Raw genomic sequence first — 23,044 nt, 5'->3', positions numbered from 1 at the left:
TATTGTTGTAATTATTGTAATTTTATTACTGTAATTATTCTAATATGTATTTGGGAAAATAAATTATAAGAAATGTAATATTCTTCAGACTGACTCTTTTGTATTTGGAAACAGAAAATAACATTAAAGTCTGTAAAGCGAATAGTAACGTTGGTGATAATAATAATAATAATAATAATAATAATAATAATAATGCTTATGATAATGGTAATTAATGATGATGATGATGGTAATAATAATAATAATAATAATAATAATAATAATATAGTGAATTAGATAGAAAGATAGATGGATTTATTGAGTAATATTATGCATACAGATTTTATATTATCATAATTTTCTCTAAAATCCAATGCACGGGTCATCTGACCGTACGTGCTTTGTACCCAAAACAAGTCCTCCTTTGTAGGTTCCCCCCCCACCTATGATTACATCCAACTACTCTCTAAAAGAACACACATATTAAAATGGAAATGGCACAATAAAACCCATTGTATAATATATCCTAACCTAAAAGACATAAAAGTGTACAGTTGGGTGATTACTATTATCCCTTCCTCAGTTCGCGTCACAAACTTCAACAGCTGAAGTTCTACTCTTTCTCGCCTTCAAGAGGAACAAATTATAGAACATACGATAAACATAAGTTTTAGGTGAACACACAAAAAAGGGAAAATTATGATAATAAGTAACAAGAGTTCTTACATGATAGACATAACATGATAGGCACTGCAAGGAAAAATGATTAAACAAAAAATATTATTATTATTATTGTTATTATTATTATTATTATTATTATTATTATTATTATTATTATTATTATTATTATGAACATTTGAATTAATCTACTTAAACTATATGTCATATTCCTAATTTTTTTTTCAGAACATTTTTTACTGAATTGTGCTGACATGACTTGAATTTTAGGATATGAGATGTCAGTTCTATTCGTTACGCGGAAATTTCATTCTTGTTAACCTCTATTCAATCTCCGTTATGTTGATTGGTGCTCGAAGATAATGTATGCCTTCAAGTACGGAAATCTCGTTGATTAAATATCTATTCCTGGAAACGTTTTCTCTATTAAATTTGCACTACCAAAGGCAGAGTACTTCAATCAAAAGTCTTCATTGTATTTGACCTGGGGGGGTCTTAATGAATATACATTGCGGTCTAGGATTGAGCAAAGTTACTTGATGCAGTGTTGTGACACTGGAGAATTTTCAATTGTCTTACAACACAGTTGGTTGTGTTCAGTTTTACTTATAAGCCGTGGGCTTTCGGGTAGTAATGTACGAAATTTAGCATGGCATAAAGTTGAACTCCAAAACAAATTCTATAATCATGATGTAATATAATTAATTTATTAAAACATGTTTCAAATTTAGACGCCTTATTCTGGAGTACAACTTATAAATATGACAAAATAAATTGTAATTTATACAGGATGTTAATTAATATTTTGAGAACTTTTGGGCAATGGATAAAGGACCGAAAAGATTCTTTTAATAGCACAAGATGTTATTGGTGCATGATGTAGTACAAGATATTCCTATTGTCTGATATTTTTTCTTGTTTCATTAGGATGTTGCATATCGCTCATCACTAAAAAGCCATCAATTTTCTATGTATTTTTCCAGAAATTCCTTACAACGTACATTATTTAATTTATTAATTGGGATGTTGGTACTGAGCATACTGTATACGAACGTACCTGTACCTGCGCTGTGACGTCATATACACTTCGAATCAGACAACTTCATTCCAGTTTATAGGTAATTGAAATACGGAGCCTATTTATAACCAAAGAAATAATCTGTCGTGTTCCAGAAGATGAATAAATGAGTTCATGCTGCCATAAAAATTTTATACAGCCTTGTTTCTTTTATGTACTAGATAAAAGACAAAGAGATCATTTACACATAAATAAAAATACAATTTCAGGAAAAACATAAAACTTATTCGTGCATTCATAAATAGTGAACTGCAAAGTAATGTTAAGTTTATGGGAGTTTCAAACGACAGTTTATATTTTCCTGTAACATTGTTTTCACGACTATATTCCAGCGTAGTTTCTGAGTTTTATATAGTGTTGTTCATAGTTCGTAGTTAGGAGACAATAATTTCCTCAATATACTTACGTGGTTTTGTCATGTATTAAAAGTTTGTTGAATTGAATGCGCTATCTCTGAATATACCGGATCTGTACGTTTGCTTGTTTCTAATGAAATATGCGTCTCCTAAAATTATTTTTAAGTAATTTTTATCCCACATGTTGAACAAAAACATTAGTCGGATCTATTATGCATGTATTATAAAGGTGATGCGATTAAAATAGAAAGCCTCGTTTGGAAATTCAGTTGTTAGTTTTATATGAGGAATGTTTTAAACTATAATGACGTTAATTTCAGTGCTTTATCTCAGTGATATTTCAAACTTTGTGAACACAAAGCTATTCAGAACACTTCCGTTACAACGACGCATTGTTAAAGTGAAACCAAACATTTGTATAGTCAGTGATTTTAAGCATAGCTTCCACTACCATATATTTCCTAACGATGATGTAATGCGAGAGCACAAAGGATTTAAACTATTAATTTTGTTGTACAAGTGGCATTATTAGTATAATGAAGGATTCAAAATAATGAAGATTTTTATTAATCCATTTTAGGATTAAACACAGATACCAATACCATTAGTTGAGCTTGAATAAGCTTCGTTTTTTGCATAACAAAAGTCCAATTAGCTGCGTACAGCATGTAACATGTGAAGTTTATATTTTGATGAATAATTTCAAGGAAAAATTGTTCTGGAGCCGGGTATCGATCCCGGGACCCTTCGCTTAGCGCGCGAACGCTCTACCGACTGAGCTACCCCAGGAACTATACACGACACCGTCACAATTTTTCCTTTGTATCCACACAACTCAAATGAGCTGACAAGACGCCAGAACTCAACTGTGAGTGCACACAAATACTTGTGTTCGCGCGCTAAGCGAAGGGTCCCGGGATCGATACCCGGCTCCGGAACAATTTTTCCTTGAAATTATTCAAACCTGCTTTACAGGGAGCTATTACCTGAAAGCCAGATTTGTGTATATTTTGATGTCATTGTCATATTCTGTAGGTCTATGTTAAAAAGTCGAGATCTGCGTGGTTACATAAGTGGCACAGACCCGAAGTACGTGGCTACATTTTAACGAGAATGCAATAGAATTTTATAACAATAAATAAATGGTATAATTGCACGTTAAACATAATTCATCATACTTTTCATGTAGCAAATGAGACAGTCAACAATTTAGTCAGCTCATTAGTTTTGTTAAGTTTTGCAATTTTACGAGTACTAAAACAATTATAAATAGTCCTGAAAAAATGTTGCTTTTTAAACCGACTGACTGAGGTGTGATTGCATTGTAAAAATAAAGTGGACAGCCCGCAAATATAGGCCTAAAAATTCGGGGAATAAGGAACCTCCCAACTTATTATTTTTTCTCTTAACGAACAATAATTATTTTAAAATGACAGGCATTCATCAGTCTCATGTGGAGCAGATAGAGTTTTGACATTTAGATTAGATTGGTAAAGTTCTCAGAAAATGATATTCGTCAGCATTTGCTTCATAATCGGGATTAATGTTTGGTAAAACAAACAGGACAATGGCGCTTGTTTTGTACCCAGTATTGACACAACCAATAAAAGTTAGATAACTTTGATAAGTTGGCGCCAAGTGAAGAGTAATGTGCAACTTTTGAGACCGTAAGCAAGGAAGCGAAGAAAGTAACAATTTTTTTTTCGGTTGGAAAATTTTTCGGAAAAATATAGGAAAAATTTTCCATTTTCCATTTAATTTTCTTGAAAACACGTTTCACTACCACCACCACCACCACCACCACCACCACCACCAACATTCTAATTGCCACCGGCGTGGCTCAGTCGGTTAAGACGCTTGCCTGCCGGTCTGAAGCTGTGCTCGGGCGCGGGTTCGATCCCCGCTTGGGCTGATACCTGGTTGGGCTTTTCCGAGGTTTTACCGAATCATAAGGTGAATGCCAGGTAATCTATGGCGAATTCTCGGCCTCATCTCGCCAAATACCATCTCGCTATCATCAATCCCATCGACGCTAAATAACCTAGTAATTGATACAGCGTCGTTAAATAACCAAGTAAAAAAACATTCTAGTATTAGTTCTATGCCCATCTATTGTGGATTATCCTAAATTCCTGCGTCATATCGGAGTATAATTCAAGATTTACTGTACTTAGTGCTTTCTGATCCACTCTGTCTAAATCAGGGAGGGGAACTCGTATTGTAAACAGAGCAGGCTTTATGAGTATCTATGTACAGTTTCCCAGGAAAAGAATGAGACGATTGAATATTCCTAGTCTCAGCTGTAAGACTCTGCGCATGATCGGAGACCTGAGCATTGATACACAAGATAACGAATATTAAGTTACTTAAATTCAGGCTATTTGGTTTGTTACTAGCATCGTTCCTAAATTCACTTCAAAAACAGCAAAAAATATGATAATATTACGTAAATAAAAGATAAATATATACATAAATCGTGTAGTTAAATCGACAATGGACCTTCATGACTAGATCGACACTCCGCACAGAAAGGAAAGCTTTCCTGTCGTTTCAATAGCTCAGGCGCTAAGACTTCTGCATGTTGTGTAGAAGAGAGCGAGTTCAATCGTTAGTCTACATCAACGATTTTTTTTGTCTAAATAACGTTGAAATAGAGTTTTACAAAGTCCTCAGATTAAGTGTTAATGATCACAGACAATACAAAATTGCAAGTTATAATATTATAAACGTTAATCTAATGAATGCATTTATACACACATACATATATACAGTGTAAGTGCATATATATTAAAAATTAACAATTAAAATGAAATTAAAAAATATTCCTAAGCCACACAGACAAACTTTTACAAAGGTTTAGAGTCCTTAGGTTATGTCATTTGCTGAGTATTACAATATTTTATTAGTAGCTTTCCCATATGTGTAAGAAATGCACTCGCACAAAACAATTTTTGTTAAAAGTGTGGCTTTGGATTATTTCATTGTCAACCCTTCAGTTGATTTTAACTATTTTATCTACGTGTTTGCAATAGTGTTTAATTTAATTTTCATTCAATTTTATTCATGTTATGATTGAATGAAAAAGCACTGTTGCAGTTATTGACTAATTACATATATTAATACCAATTATTAAATGCATCTCTTAAATAACCAATTGCAGTATCTTTTGCAAAATCTTAAATGTTTAAGTTGTCAATAATATTTCTGTACTATATACTAAAAGACGTTAAAAGAATTTGCAATAGATTTGGGATCCACTACTTTATAATCACTGGTTTTAAAATGACTATTACACTCTTACTACGTCATACTACTTTTGACCACTAAAACGGTACGAAAGGACGTCTTTCAACCAATCATGGCTGCTTATCGCACACTTTTATCGCGTCCCTAGCATTTGTTTAATTTTATCGCGTCCCTAGTATTTGTTTAATTTTATCGCGTCCCTAGCATTTGTTTAATTTTATCGAGTCCCTAGCATTTGTTTCTTTGTTTGCCAACATTTGAAACTGCGCTGGTCTGGACGTCAAAAAAAAAAAATATATATATATATAATTACAAACCACTCCAGTCGATGCACAGCAGTTTCAAATATGACTCGCATTGGCATTCAAGAACAAGCATTAATAAAAATCACTGATCATACCTATGCATCTTCTGAAATCCGATTTACAAATAAATGAAGAGCACCATTCGGAAATCCTGAATAAGTTGAATACACCATGCAGGCCTAAATCAACGAGTTCCACTTCTATTACGCACACGTCCAATATAACATCAATTGAACCACCAACCACATTCAAATTTGAAAATTGTACATTCAATAATTATTCCTTTTAAAATTATTCATTCGGAAATTCTGAATAAGTTGAATACACCATGTAGGCCTAAATCAACGAGTTCCACTTCTATTACGCACACGTCCATTATAACATCAATTGAACCACCAACCACATTCAAATTTGAAAATTGTACATTCAATAATTATTCCTTTTAAAATTATTCATGTTTATTTTTTATGTCATCGTCGTTAATTAAAACTTTTCTAACACTTGTGTATATTAGTTAGGTTATGTTATAGCTTCTGCTATATGATATTATGGATAGTCACGTATCAGAGATTGTTTAATATTTAAGATTTATTGAAAATCATCTGTCAAGTGACGTTGATTACTGGGATTCGGATAATTGAAGTGGAATGTTGCATTTTAATAAAAATGAATCTGAATCAACAAAATCTTCTTGACTAGTAACATTGTCATCGTATATAATAAATCGAGAACTTCTCGACGAGAAGGCATTGCTCACTACTGCCATCTAGCATGCATCTAGCGTAATATTTGTAATGTTGAGATGGTACAGTAATACATTTGAAGACAGTTGTATTTTCGTAAGTCAATTAATATTTTATTGTATTGGAGTAGTTCGTTACTTCTAATCTTTATATACTTTTTTCCAATCGTGTAATAGTCAATTAAATCCCACTCGAGTTTTGATTTTCTCTAGATAAATCAAAACGTTTAGTGAGATTACTGTTGAAAAATATTTTCTTTCTTAGGATATCTACAAGTTTAACTTAATAATATTGCGAATAGCTTTAATTGCATTATCTGAATTTTGTACTTTTCTATTCAAATGTATTCTATTTCCCACTTTCATAATTTTTTATAAATTACACTGTACGTCTTGTAGTATTTAAGAATATGAGGATCATTACATTGCAACTCATTGCATATAGATTCTTCTTTTTAATACATGAGATTTTTAAGTCCCTGCGTTATTTACATATTTTTACGTTTGAATTTTTTCACGACATTGAGTGGAGAACATCGACTGAAGTGATTCTGAGATTAAGTGAAAAATACAATACATTTACTCTTAATATCGGTAGTACCAGTATCATATACGTTTTTGCAAGATTAATTTTGTAGACATAAATGTAAATAATCACTAGATACAGCATTTACGACCCTTTTTTAGTTTTTAAATTAATATTTTGAAATTGTTCAGTGACATTGGAAACACTTAGGATTTGTTTATCACGTTCAGACAAGCCATTGGTTATAGATTCTGTGGAATAGAAATTCAATCTAATTCTGTGTACGCAACTTTTATCGGTGGCTGTGCTACTTCAGCTTGTATGCTGGTGGGAAAATTACTCTACGACTAAGATTTTCAGTTTCAAGGAGTGAATTTAATTTACTTTTACGGAAAAGTTCCGAGAGATAATCTATGTTTATGTCACTACAGATAACAAATTCCATATGAGATTTCTAAAGTCTTTTCTTTACAAATTAAATGTTGGCTATAAATATGAATAAGTAATGTAAGAAATATTAATGATTTAGTTATAAGTCTGATTTACATTATAAAAAGCAAGAAGTTACATTTCGCGGCAAGATTCGAACTTTCGATGTTTGGTTTTGTCGTTCAATGCTCAAGTACGGACTTATTCAATGCTTATGTTAATAACCTACAATTTAGCTGTAGCAATGTAGTGTCAAAACTTCGGGCTTGTTTACTTAATGTAATTAGATTTAATTTGATTAGTTTCGAAACAATTCGACTTTCTGTTATATCCTGTTATTTAAATATTTAATTTAGAGTAGATTTATTAACTCTTACTTTGCAAGATGCCCCTTATTTCAATAATTCTATATCACGTTAAATAGTCATTGTCTACACTAAAGTATTATCGTCATCCCTCATTTCTCATCGTTATAGCTCTAGTTGAGGCTGGATATGGGGCTAGATTTGCTGGCCGTTTGGTCGGTGTTCCTGGAAGTACAGCCGCGAGGTTTGTTCATCGTTACCAAAATTCAGGAGGTCGAAAATCGCCCTATTCCTGGGCGTGCGGATTTCTTCATTGGAAGAGGATGCTCTCTTATTCGAGACAGTTCGCATTATTTCTAGTCATACGGAACGGCATTCTCGTACCTTAATTACGGGAACATTTTTGTGTTCTCGCAGCAAATTGTGTTCATCAACATGTTCAACAATCTAAAGGGCCGTTTTGAACAATGTGTGAGACGTGAGTGTACACATTTTGAATACATGCTGTACCGACGCATTAAGATATATGTTGCCGTAATTACCTTGCGTGTTATAATGACATTTTGATTTTTTAGAGTATATAATTTCAATACAGTTTGTTTTGGCGCATACTGTAGTTCCATTTTCAAAGAAACCATAAGTAGAAGCAGATGATGATGACGATGAAAACGACGACGATGATGACTTATTGATGTCGTAATCATTTATTTAATCGCTTGACTCTCAAGAAAAGCCATAAATCCATCACCTTTACTCTGTGTTCAATTTTGTTCTGCTGCTCTACGTAGCTCCCACGATTAACTTTTTGTGTGTAGCAGCCAGCAGCAGCATTAGGTTACAATATAAGAGAATTGGGGTTCGGACCCCTGGGGATTGTCCGGCCCGGGATCTACCCGGCTTTGAATGAGAACGCGACTGGAGTGGACCGAGCCAGCCGTAAAGAAGTGAACCTTAACTAACCTGCAGCCACCAGAGACGCTTTGCCACTTGGACGCATTATCGTTACTTCTAATTGAAGCCCGCACAATCCTCTGATTACCCTGACAAGCTCTTCGATATTTGATGCAGAGGATGTTCGACTCAACCTATGAGGACTAGGCAGTTGTTCGATTCGACATGATGTAGACTTGAAACAAATTACGACCACTTATGTTTCAGAGTTTTACAGAGTATAAATATATTGTGACATTACTTTGTAATTTTACGAAATAAAAATAGAAATTGTGATTATGTAAAACAATCGATTCTGGTACACGTCCAAAGGTATCCGATCTACGATTTTATGATCGTGTAAGCGAACTTTCCAACCACGGGATAACCAAAGATATAAAAAATTGACAAACTTTGAAACAGTTCCCCTAGTTCTCAATACGTGGCACCGTTATTGGTACAGTTAAAAAAGTGTCAGAGAAAATGATTAGGTAGATTAAGTATTAATTATTATCACAATTGACAATATCAGCGGTTTCCAGCTGAATCCAGTGTTGTTTTACAATCAGTTAGGTGGGTGAAAAATTGAATTCTATAATGCGAGAATATTTATCTACAATTGGCAACAGTGACTATTATCTCCGCCATCTATTCATGGAAGCAATAACTAAAGAATCCACATTTACACCAACAAATTATCGATCACTATCGATTAGTCGGATCAAATATCTTTGAACAGCAGTGTACATTGACGGAAGTAAATTTAATATCATCAGCAGGCCTCGGTCCAGGGTACTGAAACGCATGAAGTTACACATGAACGTACGGGTAACTGTGTTGTGTAGATCGAGAGGAATGGGAGCTGGACAGTGCAATTACTCCTTGCCTGAACATGTAAACATTCAATCACAGTAGGGCACAAAATAAATGTTCACGTTTACAGATATAATATATGCAGTGCATTTATAGCATAGAAAATAATTGCCTGACATTACGTGCTTAAATTTTCATTATACTATAAATGTATTTACAAAATAAAATAATCATTTGTGTGTGAGAGAAGAAAGGAAAAATATGCAGTACATAAAATACATTTCTTCACAATTCATTGCACTGAATTACAAGACACATTCGCAGTGTATCAAAAGAAAAGAGTCTCCCATTTTCACTCAGAAAAGTTTTTTTTTCATGAAACGTTTTGAAATATTAATTTTCGACCTTGTTGAAAGGGATTTTGACATGTATCAACATTATACACAAATCTCATTGGAATTCTATTTGATTTTATATGTCTGATTTTGATATTGAAGGCCTGTAACGACTGTGTTACTTGCTAATTCCCATGTGGCTTTTACTATTACAATATTTTTCAAAGAATCGAGTTATATTTCTGTCATATAATTTTGCACAATTTGTAAAATTCAGTGTTTTTTTTTTATTCAATAAGAAAATATTTCTTTCCGAACTTCTCTGTAAGTTCGTTCTGAAGAGAACTCTTGGTGATCTTAATTTTCGACAAGTTTCTTAGTACTGTGAATTATAAAACAGAGAAATTAACGGTCACACAAATATGTATAAAATAATTAAATAAATGAAATAAGATAAAATATAAGTACTTGTTTACTCTTAGTATCTCAAGTACGTACTCGCACCGGAACTATACCAACAGCAATAAGAAAGACGATAATGCACTTAGTTAAGAAAAACCAACTGTACTCTCGCAGTGCCATTCCATCCCACGGGTTATGACGTCATTTATACTCCGTGCGTTCCAAGCTTCAGTCTGGTGACTCGGTGACCCTAGACCGAGGCCTGGTGATCAGGATACCTGATACCAAAAATGTAATTGTGCAATGCTGTTGCTCTATTTTCATCATCATCATCATCATCATCATCATCATCATCATCATCATCATCATCATCATCATCATCTCCTTCTTCTGCTTCTTCTTCTTCTTCTTCTTCTTCACGATATAGGCTTTTTGACCATATTTCAACACAATTATCGGATATCGTGTATTGTTCACTCTATTTCAACTTATATTAATTTCTTTAAAGCGACATGGTTTTCATATCCTTTCGTATTACGTTATTAATTCGATGTAATTGGGCTGACAAGACGCCAGAACCCAACTTTGAGTGCACACAATTCTGTGTGACTTAAATTGTGGTATTCTGTTAACGCACCTACAGTAACGAATATATTATGCAAATCTGGCTTTCAGGTAGAAGCTCCCTGTGAAGCAGGCTTGAATAATTTCAAGGGAAAAATTGTTTTTGTCATCCCATTTGAGTTGTGTGGATATAAAGGGAAGAATTGTGACGGTGTAGTGTATAGTTCCTGGGGTAGCTCAGTCGGTAGAGCATTCGTGCGCTAAGCGAAAGATCCCGGTATCGATACCCGGCCCCGGAACAATTTTTCACTTGAAATTATTCAATGTTACTTAGAATTTTGCAACAAATAAGTATTTTCATTTTATTTCCATGTCTCTAGGAAGTGACGTCATGTCATCGTAGTCTATCACTAATTCTAGAACCGCCATTTCTTAATTTAGTGAGTACTTTCTACTGTCTACCTTTTTTCGGACATCCGGTATATGAGAATGGATTTTAGTACTCACCAATAGGAATAAAGTTCTGTACATCATTGGAGTTTTAAGTTTATCATATGAAAATTTATTAGTAAAAAGTAATTCCGAAGGCAGACTTGTTATGACAAGAGGCTTCCTAGATGAAAATGTGAACGAGTAAGCAATAACAAAATGTTGTGAAACCTCTTGTGTGACATCGTCAGCCTGGCGAAGAAAAGACGCAGACAATGACACATCATTGAAAAGTACACAAGTTTTTGATTAAATTACCAAGAGTAGAGTATTCTCGACATACGACGAACTCTTTGAATCAAGTTGTCCATCATGGTTCGCTGCTTTCTAATCAAATGGATGAAGTCTGCAGAGAACGACGTCTCTTAAAGCACGCGTGCTGCTCAAGAATATTCTTCTTGAAGGAGAATAAATGAAGACAGTCTTCTGACGGGAGCTTCTTTAATTTCATGCGAGATAAATTATCTAGCTTAATTAACTGTCCCAGTGACCTAACTTCTCATTGCCATATAGCAATGGAAATTTTTTATGTTATAAGGGAACGAGGTTTTTATTAGAGATATTTCATCAGTCCTGATTTATTTTCTCTTGATACGCAAAAAGCTTCCATTTTCCACATTATAAAACTGTACAGTATACATGCTGTTAAAAAACATTCAATATTTTAAGAGGTTGTAGTATTAATCGAAACAAATAAAAACTAAGGCTAATAAACATGGGTCTTAAAATTGGTATATCTTCCGAGATATGAGTACTTGTTCATCAATATCATAGATGATGCTCAATGTGATTTCCATTCATTGTAACGCATCTTTCTGCCCCACACCTTAGGAATTCACATCTTGTTACAGTCTTGTTTACTGTTTTTCCGTTATGTACATCCAATACGAAACAAGCAAAGAGCTCAAATTAGAAAACATACTGTTCTTACAATATCATTTTCAAAGACCTTCTTTCGTACAATATTTAATTTTAGAACCGATGTTTATTTGACCCTTTTCTTGTTTTGAAGAATACTATCGCCCCTCAGAATACTGGAAGCTTCTCTTTTTAATGTAAATTGAATTTTGAAAAAAAAAAGTAAATATATTTTTTTAAATCGTAATAATATATATTTTTATATAGCAGGACAGTGTTCTGCACATACCAATTTTCATTGTAGTACAAGATACAGTAATGGAGGAAAAAATGTTGAATATTTCCAAAAATTTTACTGCTATAAGCTGTACCTAACCCCTTAAATTTAACCGCTTGTATAAACAAGAATCCATTTTTGAAAATAAAATTGGATGTGTTTATTATATTATCACTCTGAATAGTAACCAGAATTCTCAGTTACATTTCCAATATAATATATCGTTAACAATACTATTTAATCACTTTCCATCATATGCACTGTATAATTCGATAATGAAAGTTTATTCCGCAAATAATTGGAGTTTATTTTCAATTTACTATATCCTTCCTATTGAAGTAAATATATTCGTAATAACATATTACAGCACCAACAAACAAAAACAAAAAAAGCCTTTCACAAGTCAATTTTGTTTCAACAATGAATAAGTTTGAATATATTTCTTTGCATCGAATCTGATGTGCTTCGTTAGATCGAATTGATGACATCATCAATTCTTTCTCTGTGAAGAAAGTGCGAAGGAAATCTTTATAATTCACAAGTAAGATTCATGTATTTTGACTCCAGTAATTTATTGTTTTCTGAATTGTAGCATTTCATTTAAAACTAATTTAAACTAAACATGACCTGTATAATAGCTGCTCATGAAATGTTTGTGGGAATTGGGGGCGGCAAATTTTAGCACTGCCTAGGGACGGCACTATACCTATATCCGACCCTGTCTGTACATGACTCAATATAGGTAAACGACCATCCAACCAGTACTGTGTTAAATTATGGTTAAGATGACGATCCTTCCAGCTGTTATTGCTGCTTTGCAAAAACTGATTTCGCTACTCACTATAGCTCACGATACTGTGTGGGCACCGGTCCCATATACTGGCCAAAACGTGTAGAGAAAATTTCTTCCCTCATGAGGACTCGAACCAGAGCTCGTTCTGTATCGGTAGTCGAAGGCATGACGCTTTAAACCACGCGGCGAAGGTGCTGGACTGTGCAGTTTCGTGTTACTGTAATCTTTGTTCTTATAATAGATTACTTGAAGTAGATAGCGAATCCATAAATTGTTCTCTTTCTCTTTCGATTGAAAACGTAGCTCTGGGTATTTGCGCGATAAATATCTCAAAGGTTTGACAGGCAGGAGGTTAAGGGGGATTTCGCTCGAAGTTATTGGAAAGAATAGGACGTCTAGTTTAGTTATCGGGTCAGAAGTATCCCCTGAGGTGTTCTTACATAAATAAAATTTCGTCCACGATACAGATACAATTCTAGTAATACATCTTTACTCACACTCAACGTTATGGAACAAGCTGGAGAACCAGATGAGTACAGTGATAGAACGAATTAGTTTTTTTTTGCAATAGACAAAACATGTAAGTATAAAGTAAGTTTTCGTAAAAAAAAGCTTTTTTTTCCCACAATCAACCTTACAATCCTGAAGTATTTTAATTTCTGGATGAAAAATGTTTCATCGTCTTCATTTTCTTTTTTAATTAAATTTTGTGGTAATAATTAATATCTTAAAAATTATTTTCCCCTTTGGATTTGACTCGCAAACTTTAACAGCAATATTAAGCATGTTATCCAATCAAGATTCGGGTGCAGCACGTTGAAATATATTTTAGATGGTTTTGTATTATATGCACCAGATATTTACTGAATAGCTTCGGTATATCTGCGTATATTGTACATTTGTATGTGTGAAGTTCGTAATTTCATATAATCCCCTTACAATATTAATGCAAAAAGTGCACTGGATTATACCACTGAATTACAACTAGTAATATGCAAGCTGTATTAAATTATATAATACAAACTCATACCAACTGTTTCTTCGAATGGGTTATTACATTAATAATGGGACAAAAACGGAATGAATTTGGTGTTAAATAGAAGCTAATCATCTATATTAATAAAATATAAATAGAGAGTACACATTATTGCTAAATCGCTGTTTCATTATTGTTCAGATTATGGAAGACACTTTCATTTTAATTTTCTGAAAATTATATCTGGTCATCTGGGAAATATGTCAAAATTGTATCTAAATTTTTTCATTAAATTCATCCAAGAGACGTTTCTTTAGTACTTCCAATAAGTCGTACAACAAAAGAATAAGTTCTAATGTATGGAATTTTAGTTGGCAAGATCAAGAAGATTTTTTGTAGGTTTTGAAGAGTCATATTTCAGATATTATGGTTAGAGTTTGATCTGTTTCTTAATTTTATTTCAAATTCGTCCTTTTAATGGCGACGTTTCTGGTCGCCGTAGCCACTTCGTAGAGTAAACTTGTTCCGACATCATAGGACACTTCGTATTCTTCGTGGCCGCCCTGGTACCTATGCCAAGAATATATTGCTGTCCTATTTTTGCTAGTCTCTCCTCCATACGTTTTAAATAATCCTCCAATTCAACTAGAACTCTGCTGTTTCATTAATGCATACATATTTGAGTATAAAATAGAATGGTAGGCCTATATGATAGGATAATATAAAATTAAATGAAATAATCCACAATATAATAAAATAAATTAGCACACAATACGTAGGATAGAAATGTTAAGGGATTGTACAGACTTTGTCGCTCTTGATTGCGTCCTAAAAGAACGTTTATAACATATTGAGTCATCCAATTATCTTCTGACCATAACTGCGGCGGGAACTGCCACAAGTGCCCCAGCCGATAAGGCAACGCCTATGGCCGGACGAGGAAGTGGGCGGGCGCGGTTAACTAGTTTGACCTGACTCTTAGGCGACACAGTGCTATTTGAGCATTGTAAGAAACTACACGTGTACAGAAAAAATTGCAAATAATAGGCCTAATTAATCTATTCCACATCGAGTGTTTATTTACGATTAGTATGTCCACACGTTCCACGCCGTGGCGTCGTGGTCTAAGGCATCCTGCCTAGGACTCGCGTTACGGAATGCGCGCTGGTTCGAGTCCTAATGTGAGAAGAAATTTTCTCATGAAATTTCGGCCAGTGTATGGGACCGGTGCCCACCCAGCATCGTGCTAACCACATGATACCTCCATTCTGATTGGATGATCGTTCACCTCTGCTTCGGCATGTGGGCGTGAGGCCAGAAGCCGGCTGGTCAGTCTAGGCCCTTCACGGGCTGTAGCGCCATGGATTATGTCCGTACAGAATCCACGTGTGCTGTCAGGAGATTATTTCAAGAGAAATTTCCAGACGGTCGAGTTCCAAGTCGTGATAAGATTAATCAATTAGTTAAATTTCGGGAACGGGAAGTGTTGAAGATAAGAAGAGAACTAAGAAAGGTAACGCGTAATTTCCTAAGCAGATGCCAGAAATATATGGAATATGGAGGCAGGCAGTTTTAACATCTTCTTACGTGACATGGGTGACTTCATAACTGCATTAGAATTTATTAGGCAGTCACTCTAGTTTAAGTAACCGCTGAACCACGCATCCTATGTCTTGCCCGACCACCGGGAAGTGACAGCTTATCGGCCGGCACAATTCCTACCCTATCTCGGGTCAGACGATAATTTGACAACATTACACAATGAACCATACAGAGAGCAATAGGCATGTCAAATTATCACCACAACTTAACTCAGCTGCGTACAAAACAGGTTGTCAGCTAGTACGACTTGCGACAAACATCCGATACTTCGAAATTTGGTAGTTTTTTGGTAAATTCAAGTTTTTATAGTATCTAATACAGCAGCCAATGAATTGACAATGCATTATCTGCACCAAGACAGAATTTTCACTATACTTATTTAATCTGACTGCTATTAATGCTGGCGATGATGATATTGATGATAAACTGAAGAAACAGAAGATCTCATGTAACTACAACCCTTACTTAGGTTGCTTTCACGATCACATTATGTCCTGTTACCACTGGTTACCACTGGTATTAAAATTTATATTCCAGGTGGCCCGGTTCGATTCCCGGTCGGGGCAAGTTACCTGGTTGAGGTTTTTTCCGGGGTTTTCCCTCAACCCAATATGAGCAAATGCTGGGTAACTTTCGGTGTTGGACCCCGGACTCATTTCACCAGCATTATCACCTTCATATCATTCAGACGCTAAATAATAATAATAATAATAATAATAATAATAATAATAATAATAATAATAATAATAATAATAATGTTTTATTTTCGCTGGCAGAGTTAAGGCCATAAGGCCTTCTCTTCCACTCAACCAGCCTTAATCAATACAATACATAAATTTAAATTACAAATATTTTCACTACACTTAAAAGGTTCTCCAGCAATAATCTTCACTACACATTTATTTAAATTTAGATAAATCTATAAGGTAAAGTAGTAACTTAATTTATGAGCTAATTTAATTCAATGAATTATAATTAATTTAATATTTGAGATAGCTAGTAAAATGATGAAAATTAATTTAATATAAGCTTACTAGGACTATGTTACAGGGAGAATATATATATTTCTATTTCTATAATGAGAATATTAATGTAATTGTCATTAGAGGTTTTGTAAATCTATTTAGAGAAATTAAAGATAATAATAATAAGAATGGACAGATGTTAGTTTCATTATAAGTAACAAATATTAATCAGCAATTCATCTGTTAAGTAAGAATTTATGTAATTTTGACCTAAATGAAGCTATTGTCCAACAACCCCTTATATCACTCGGAAGCGAGTTCCAATTTCTAGCAACTGAAACTGTATAGGATGAAGAATATAAAGATGTCTTGTGGTAGGGTATAATGAGTAAATTGTTATAATGAGATCTTGTACTTAGCTGATGATATGCGGATAAATTTTGAAAACGAGAAGCCAAATATATTGGGGTAGCGGTGCGCAGAATTTGAAACAAGAGAACAAGGGAATGCAGAGCTCGTCGATCGCTTAGCCTTAGCCAAGACAGAGTTTGGAAAGACGGGGAAACATGATCATACTTACGAATATTACAAATATAACGGACGCACGCATTATGCACACGTTGTAGCCTGTTGCTCAAATTTGCATTTAGGTTACTTAATATAATATCGCAGTAGTCAAAGTGTGGCATCACGAGTGTTTGTACAAGGATTAATTTTAATTTATCAGGAAGAAAGTTCTTCAGTCGCTTTAATGAGTGAATAATGGAAAATATTTTTTTGGAAGTGTGATTCACTTGTTCATTCCATTCCAGGTGACAATCCATATAAATACCAAGGTTCTTCACGGTCGTACTGTATGGAATAGTAGTAAATAACCTAAGATGTTGATAAAGCGTCGTAAAATAACCTACTTAAAAATTAAAATTTATGTGCTAAATGAACTTCATAATTTATTGCAAATACAGAACAAAATGTCAGAATATTTTATTGAAATCATAACACTCCACCTTATCAGAGAGGCTACATACTAGGTTATTTTATTTTGTTATTTAATAAACCTTTCTACTAGGATATTTAGCGTCAAGGGAATTGCGATAACGAGATCATATTTAGCAAGATGAAGGCAAGGATTCGCCATGAATTACCTGATATTAACGTTACAGTTGGGGGAACCTCGAAAGAAACCCAGCAATTTAATCAGCACACGCGGGAATCGAACGTACACCCGAGCGCAGCTCCGAATAAGCAGGGAAACGCGCTACCGCCTGAGGCACTCCTGTGGCTAGCTATAGGGTAAAAGAAAAATACCAAGAGTTTTCTTGATATTGACCATCAGATTTGGTTCAAAGAGTTTTTTTTTCTGAAAAGCTACAAATGATGCAACAAATCTTTGAAGAACTGTTTTCTTCGTTTTATTTCAATGGTCCATTACTATAAATGAATACAGAAGATTTTACTTCTCCCCATAGCCTATAACAAAGATAACGCTGTAATTCTGGAAGATTTATGCCCTGTACATCTGTAAATGATAAGAAATAGTATAATGTACGTACACAAAAATCAGCCTCTAGACGTAATGATTTGATGAAAGAAGTAAGAAGGAAGTGAATGAACAAAGGGTGGCAAATTTATGGATGTTTTGGCCTTTATAAATGCTCCTTTTAGCGGCAATTTAGTGCGTTAAGCTTGCGTAGGAAATATGAGGTTCTTTCACACAGTTTGTTCCAAAAGTACTGAAACCAGGAAATTACTGAAGAAGAAAACTCTATTACAAGTGTTAAATGTTACTTCAGTACTTCTTGCCTAATTAGAGTAAGGGGGAATTTTATTGCCCTTGGGCGGCTTTAGATAGATGAGGTCACTAAGGAGATAAGAGAGAAGAAAGTGGGAGGATATCATTTATACTGTAATTGGAGCGCCGACGGGAAATAGAGCCACTTATAACTTTAAAGAGACGTTTGGGATTTTGCAATTGACTCGACTCTAATGGGCTCTTAAGTAATATTGCAAATCGTTCCCGACTCCCTCTGAGTACATGATGATTTCCTCAAGATAATAATTCAAATGACGAGGCCATTCACAATATAAACTTGTTTATAAAGCTGTCGTCCTGCCAGAAAAGTCTTGACGTTAATGTGGTGTTTCATTATTTCCACAGAGTTGTAAACTTTTATTACAAGAGATTATGGAGCAAATTATCCACCGAAAAGACAACATAATACACTCTATAAGTGGAAGAAATTACTGATTTAGTTGTGGTGTACCAGAAGAGAAATTATAGCCAGATATAGTATTATTTAACATTTTACATTAATTGAAAAAGTAATTCTTTAAATTTCTGAGATACTTTAACTTATACATTTTTAGTTAACAGATGTAAAATCATGCTACATAATCGGTTTTGGTAGTAATTTTAGTTGTAGTTGCAAATAATTTTAAATGGAATCGAAAACAGCTTTAGGTTAAGTCGAAATAATTTTAAAGTGCAGAAGAAAATAATTTTAAGTAGTGTCGAAAATAATTTTACGTCGAGCCGAAAACAATTTAGGTGGCGTGTAAAGCAATTTTAGGCGAAGTCGGAGATTAATAAAACTGTAGACGAAGTTGTAGTAGGAAGCAATTGTGAAGAAGTTGCAGTCGGAAGCAATTTTAGATAAAGTCAGAGTTCTGAAGGAATTCCAAGTGCAAGTGAATTCGTAGCCAGGAGCAATTACAAACGAAGTCAGAGTCGAAAGAAATGTTGGGTGATTTCAGATTTTGAAACAAAATTCAATGAAATCGGAAGCTATTTTGTAGTGAATTGGGGACTAAAAGCAATTTTACATCATTTTGGAGTCGGAAGAAAACTTTAAGTGAATTGTGATGCACAATGAATTGAAGACCTAACATTTTAAATGTGCTAAGTGCGAATTTTTTAAATTTAATTTTATTCAATCTAAGGCAGAAACTTCCATATGATAATATCATACTAAATTGTCTTTGTCGTAGCTCAACTGTTAGTGACTCATTCGTGCGCCAAATGACACTGTTGTAGGTATCTCAACATGCATTGCTCAGTGTGTTTTTCATAAATATCTCAGAAAGTTGTTTTTGGTACTTAGCACATTTAGGCCCGGTTTCTTCAACCTTTGTTAAATTATAACAGTTTGTTATTCCATTTTAACTGTAAACTTAACAGTTGAAGCATTTCTTCAACTGCTGTTAGTACTAACAGGCTGTTAAAACCTATGTTAATTTAACTGCCCAATTTCATGCAGTTAACTCATTTAACTCTCTGTTAGCATAGAAGTATCCAATATGGCTGGTGCGTTAGATGCTGAACTTGTATATCTGGATTATTTCTAAATGATATCCATGAATACATAAACAGAGGGGATGATTTCTGTGATTTGACAGACCAGAAGTTCATACAAAGATATAGGCTATTTTCTGCCAAGCCTCACTTTTCGCTTTCAACTTAGATCCGTTTGTTTGTTTACTCTCATTAATTGGTTTATACTGCGAAATAATTTCCAGCAGAAGGCTTCTCTCGAACGAAGAGAAATTAGTCCCACGATTTCTTTTTGTTGCAGTGTTTTCCATTTCATAACAGCAATACCAATACGCCCTTCATGCTATTGTGATACAGACGAGGAAAGAAGCAGAAATCAAACCTGAGAGAATAGAAAGACTTCTATCCTCTCTGAATCAAACAACGGAAACAAGCGAGAATCGCAATTATTGTCAGAGTTCAGAAAACAGAATTGAGCCTATACTTGGTTATAGGTTATGGTTAAACTCTAGAATCTCTGGTCCTAACAGTGAGTTAACAAACAGAATGTTAAAATGTGAAATGTAAAGTTGAAGAAACGCAATATTTTTAACAGCAATTCATACTTTTAACTTACAGTTAATTAACGCTATGTTAGGTGCATTTTAGCAAAGGTTGAAGAAACCGGGCCTTAGAATGTTAGGTCCTCAATTATAGACAAAGTCGGAGTAGAAAACAATTTTATGAAGTTGAAGTCCGAAGCAACTTTAGTCGAAGTATGAAGTAGCCTAATTGTAAACGAAGTCGAGAGAAATTTTGGATGAAGTCAAAGCTGGAAGCACTTTTAGGTGTAGTCGCAGGCGGAAGCAATTTTAGGTGGTCAACGTCGTAAGTAAGATGAGATTAAGTGACAGTTGGAAACAATTTTAGGTGAAGTTGTAGTTGGAAGGAATTTTAATGTTCCATGTACCTTAGCAAGATGTTGTTTGGTCAACTGTCCGAAGACAGGTCTGAATCTCACAAGTGATACCAAGAAGGCATCACTTATGAGACAACTAGGTCAGGAGATAATGGGGTAGCATGACCAATTCATTTCCCCCTCTATTGCATGCATCGCCGACTTGCTACATATTACACTAGGGATGGGAGGTTATATGATAATAACCGGTTATCGGCTAACCAGTTATTTTAAAATTAATTTAACCTGGAGTAGATTAACCGATCAAAAATAACCGGTTAACCGGTGAGTCCAAGTCGAATTTCATTTTGCTATCTGTGGACAGATGAAGTAAGTAAAGTAATAACCCAAACCTCATCTAGAAATGGTCCACGAGACAATTTGTATGCAGAGTTGATTACACAGTGTACAAAATAATAAAAAGACACACTGTTCAACTGACATTAAATCTCAGATAAACTTAAAATACATTATTCGATTCGGTGTATATTTAGTCTTAAAAATAACCGGTCCTTCGGTTATTGAAGAAAATAACAGGTTATCAGGTTAAACCAGCAAGCAAAAATAACCGGTAATTAACCGGTTAACCGCATGAAAATAACCGGTTATTTTCCCCATCCCTATATTACACTAAGTTATAGATTTTAATTTTATAGATTTTACACGGAAGTAGGACGTTTAAATTAATTCACCTCTGTGGTGTAAGGGTCAGCACGCTTGTCTCTTACGCAGAGGGCCCGGGTTCGATTCTGGGGTTGAATTTACTGGTTGAGGGTTTTCAGAGTTTTCCCTCAACCGCGAGGCAAATGTCAGGAAATTCGGGCTACAACATCTTTGAATATTACCGGCTTCATTCATCACCAAAATCATATTCATAACAAATCAGTAATACGTCTACAGACGCTATCCAATTCACAACAATAGAACCAGTACTCAACAATAGTACACAGGCCTTCAGATTTCACCCAAAAAGATTAACTCGCGATATGACCAGAGATGTTAAAGTGAGTATAAATAAAAGCAAAAAAAAAGTCATTTACAGATTATAAAGTTTAAATTTATTTATGTAATTAATTTATTCAATATGAAATTGCTACTGGATTTTAAATAGACATTAATGTGTGAACAGATATTTTGTACTACAGTCTAGAATTGCTCTACTGTTAGACTATACTGGTTTTTGAGTCTAGATCTTAAGTTCCCAATGGATAAGTACTTAAATTTGGTTCCTTCATTAAATTGGAGATAATTTCAAAATTAGTTATAGACTCTACTTGTCCTATGGATAAATATATGAAGAATCCACTGCAAGAATGATGGATGTCACTTTCTTGTCGAAAATGAACCAAGACTGTCAATGCATAGCTTAAGACATATAGAATGTACATAGAGAGTTATATAGCATTAACACTGATAGTTATTGTCCAGTAATGATCGGAAAATCACAATTAAGCTTTCAGCGCTAAACATTTCAAACTTTCAATTGCTTCTCCTGCAAAATGTATTCCAAATGACATCCATCATTCTTGCAGTGGACTCTTCATATATAAATACTACACATCGAACCAAAAAGCCAGAAACTAAACACACTAGAACAATACGAAATATACAGATACACAAAAACAGACCCCAATGAAATTCTCAACACACAACTCAATTTCAGAACATACACACTTTGACTCCACTTTACACCACACGAACACACCCTCACAGGAAACAAAACAAGAGGCGCCAAGACCAGCAACGACTAGTTCTGAAGATGACCCATAATAGGTCGAAACATGTAAACCAGGTACGTTAGGGCCGTATTCATAGACATTTTTAGCGCGGGCTTCCGGTGAATGATCAGCGTTTTTCGTATTCATAAACCAGTGTTAGCGATAGGATATGATTTGAATTCTGTACAAGTAATCAGTGGATAGGCGGGGCTAGTTTAGCACGCTCGTAGCGCGTGCTGCGAAATGTCTATGAATAGCACCCTTAGAATTTAACACAAGAAAGTCTTATCATACATATTCCGAAGTGATACAGTTTTAAAAGTTGTGTAATCAAGAGGTAAAATATATTATATTAATGTGTGAACAGATATTTCGTAATGTATTCAAGAATAGCTCTTATACAAGCTGCTCATCTACATTATTTTTCGCTTTCTTCTCGACTCTATATACACTATTAAATTATTTTCCAT

At 34.3% G+C, this 23,044-nt stretch overlaps 1 protein-coding gene and 1 non-coding gene across 2 annotated transcripts in view; both read right to left on the bottom strand.

Annotated features, from left to right (window-relative positions):
- LOC138702764 (uncharacterized) overlaps window positions 1–23,044 on the bottom strand; it is a 485,562-nt gene that overhangs the window by 211,062 nt on the left and 251,456 nt on the right. The window lies entirely within an intron of this gene.
- On the bottom strand, window positions 2,808–2,880 carry TRNAS-GCU (transfer RNA serine (anticodon GCU)). The gene has a single exon. It is a non-coding gene; the product is annotated as a tRNA-Ser (tRNA).

The sequence above is a fragment of the Periplaneta americana genome, chromosome 7 (assembly GCF_040183065.1).
Source record: "Periplaneta americana isolate PAMFEO1 chromosome 7, P.americana_PAMFEO1_priV1, whole genome shotgun sequence".
Classification (NCBI taxonomy): Eukaryota; Metazoa; Arthropoda; class Insecta; order Blattodea; family Blattidae; genus Periplaneta; species Periplaneta americana.
This window is presented reverse-complemented; position numbering and strand designations above follow the sequence as displayed.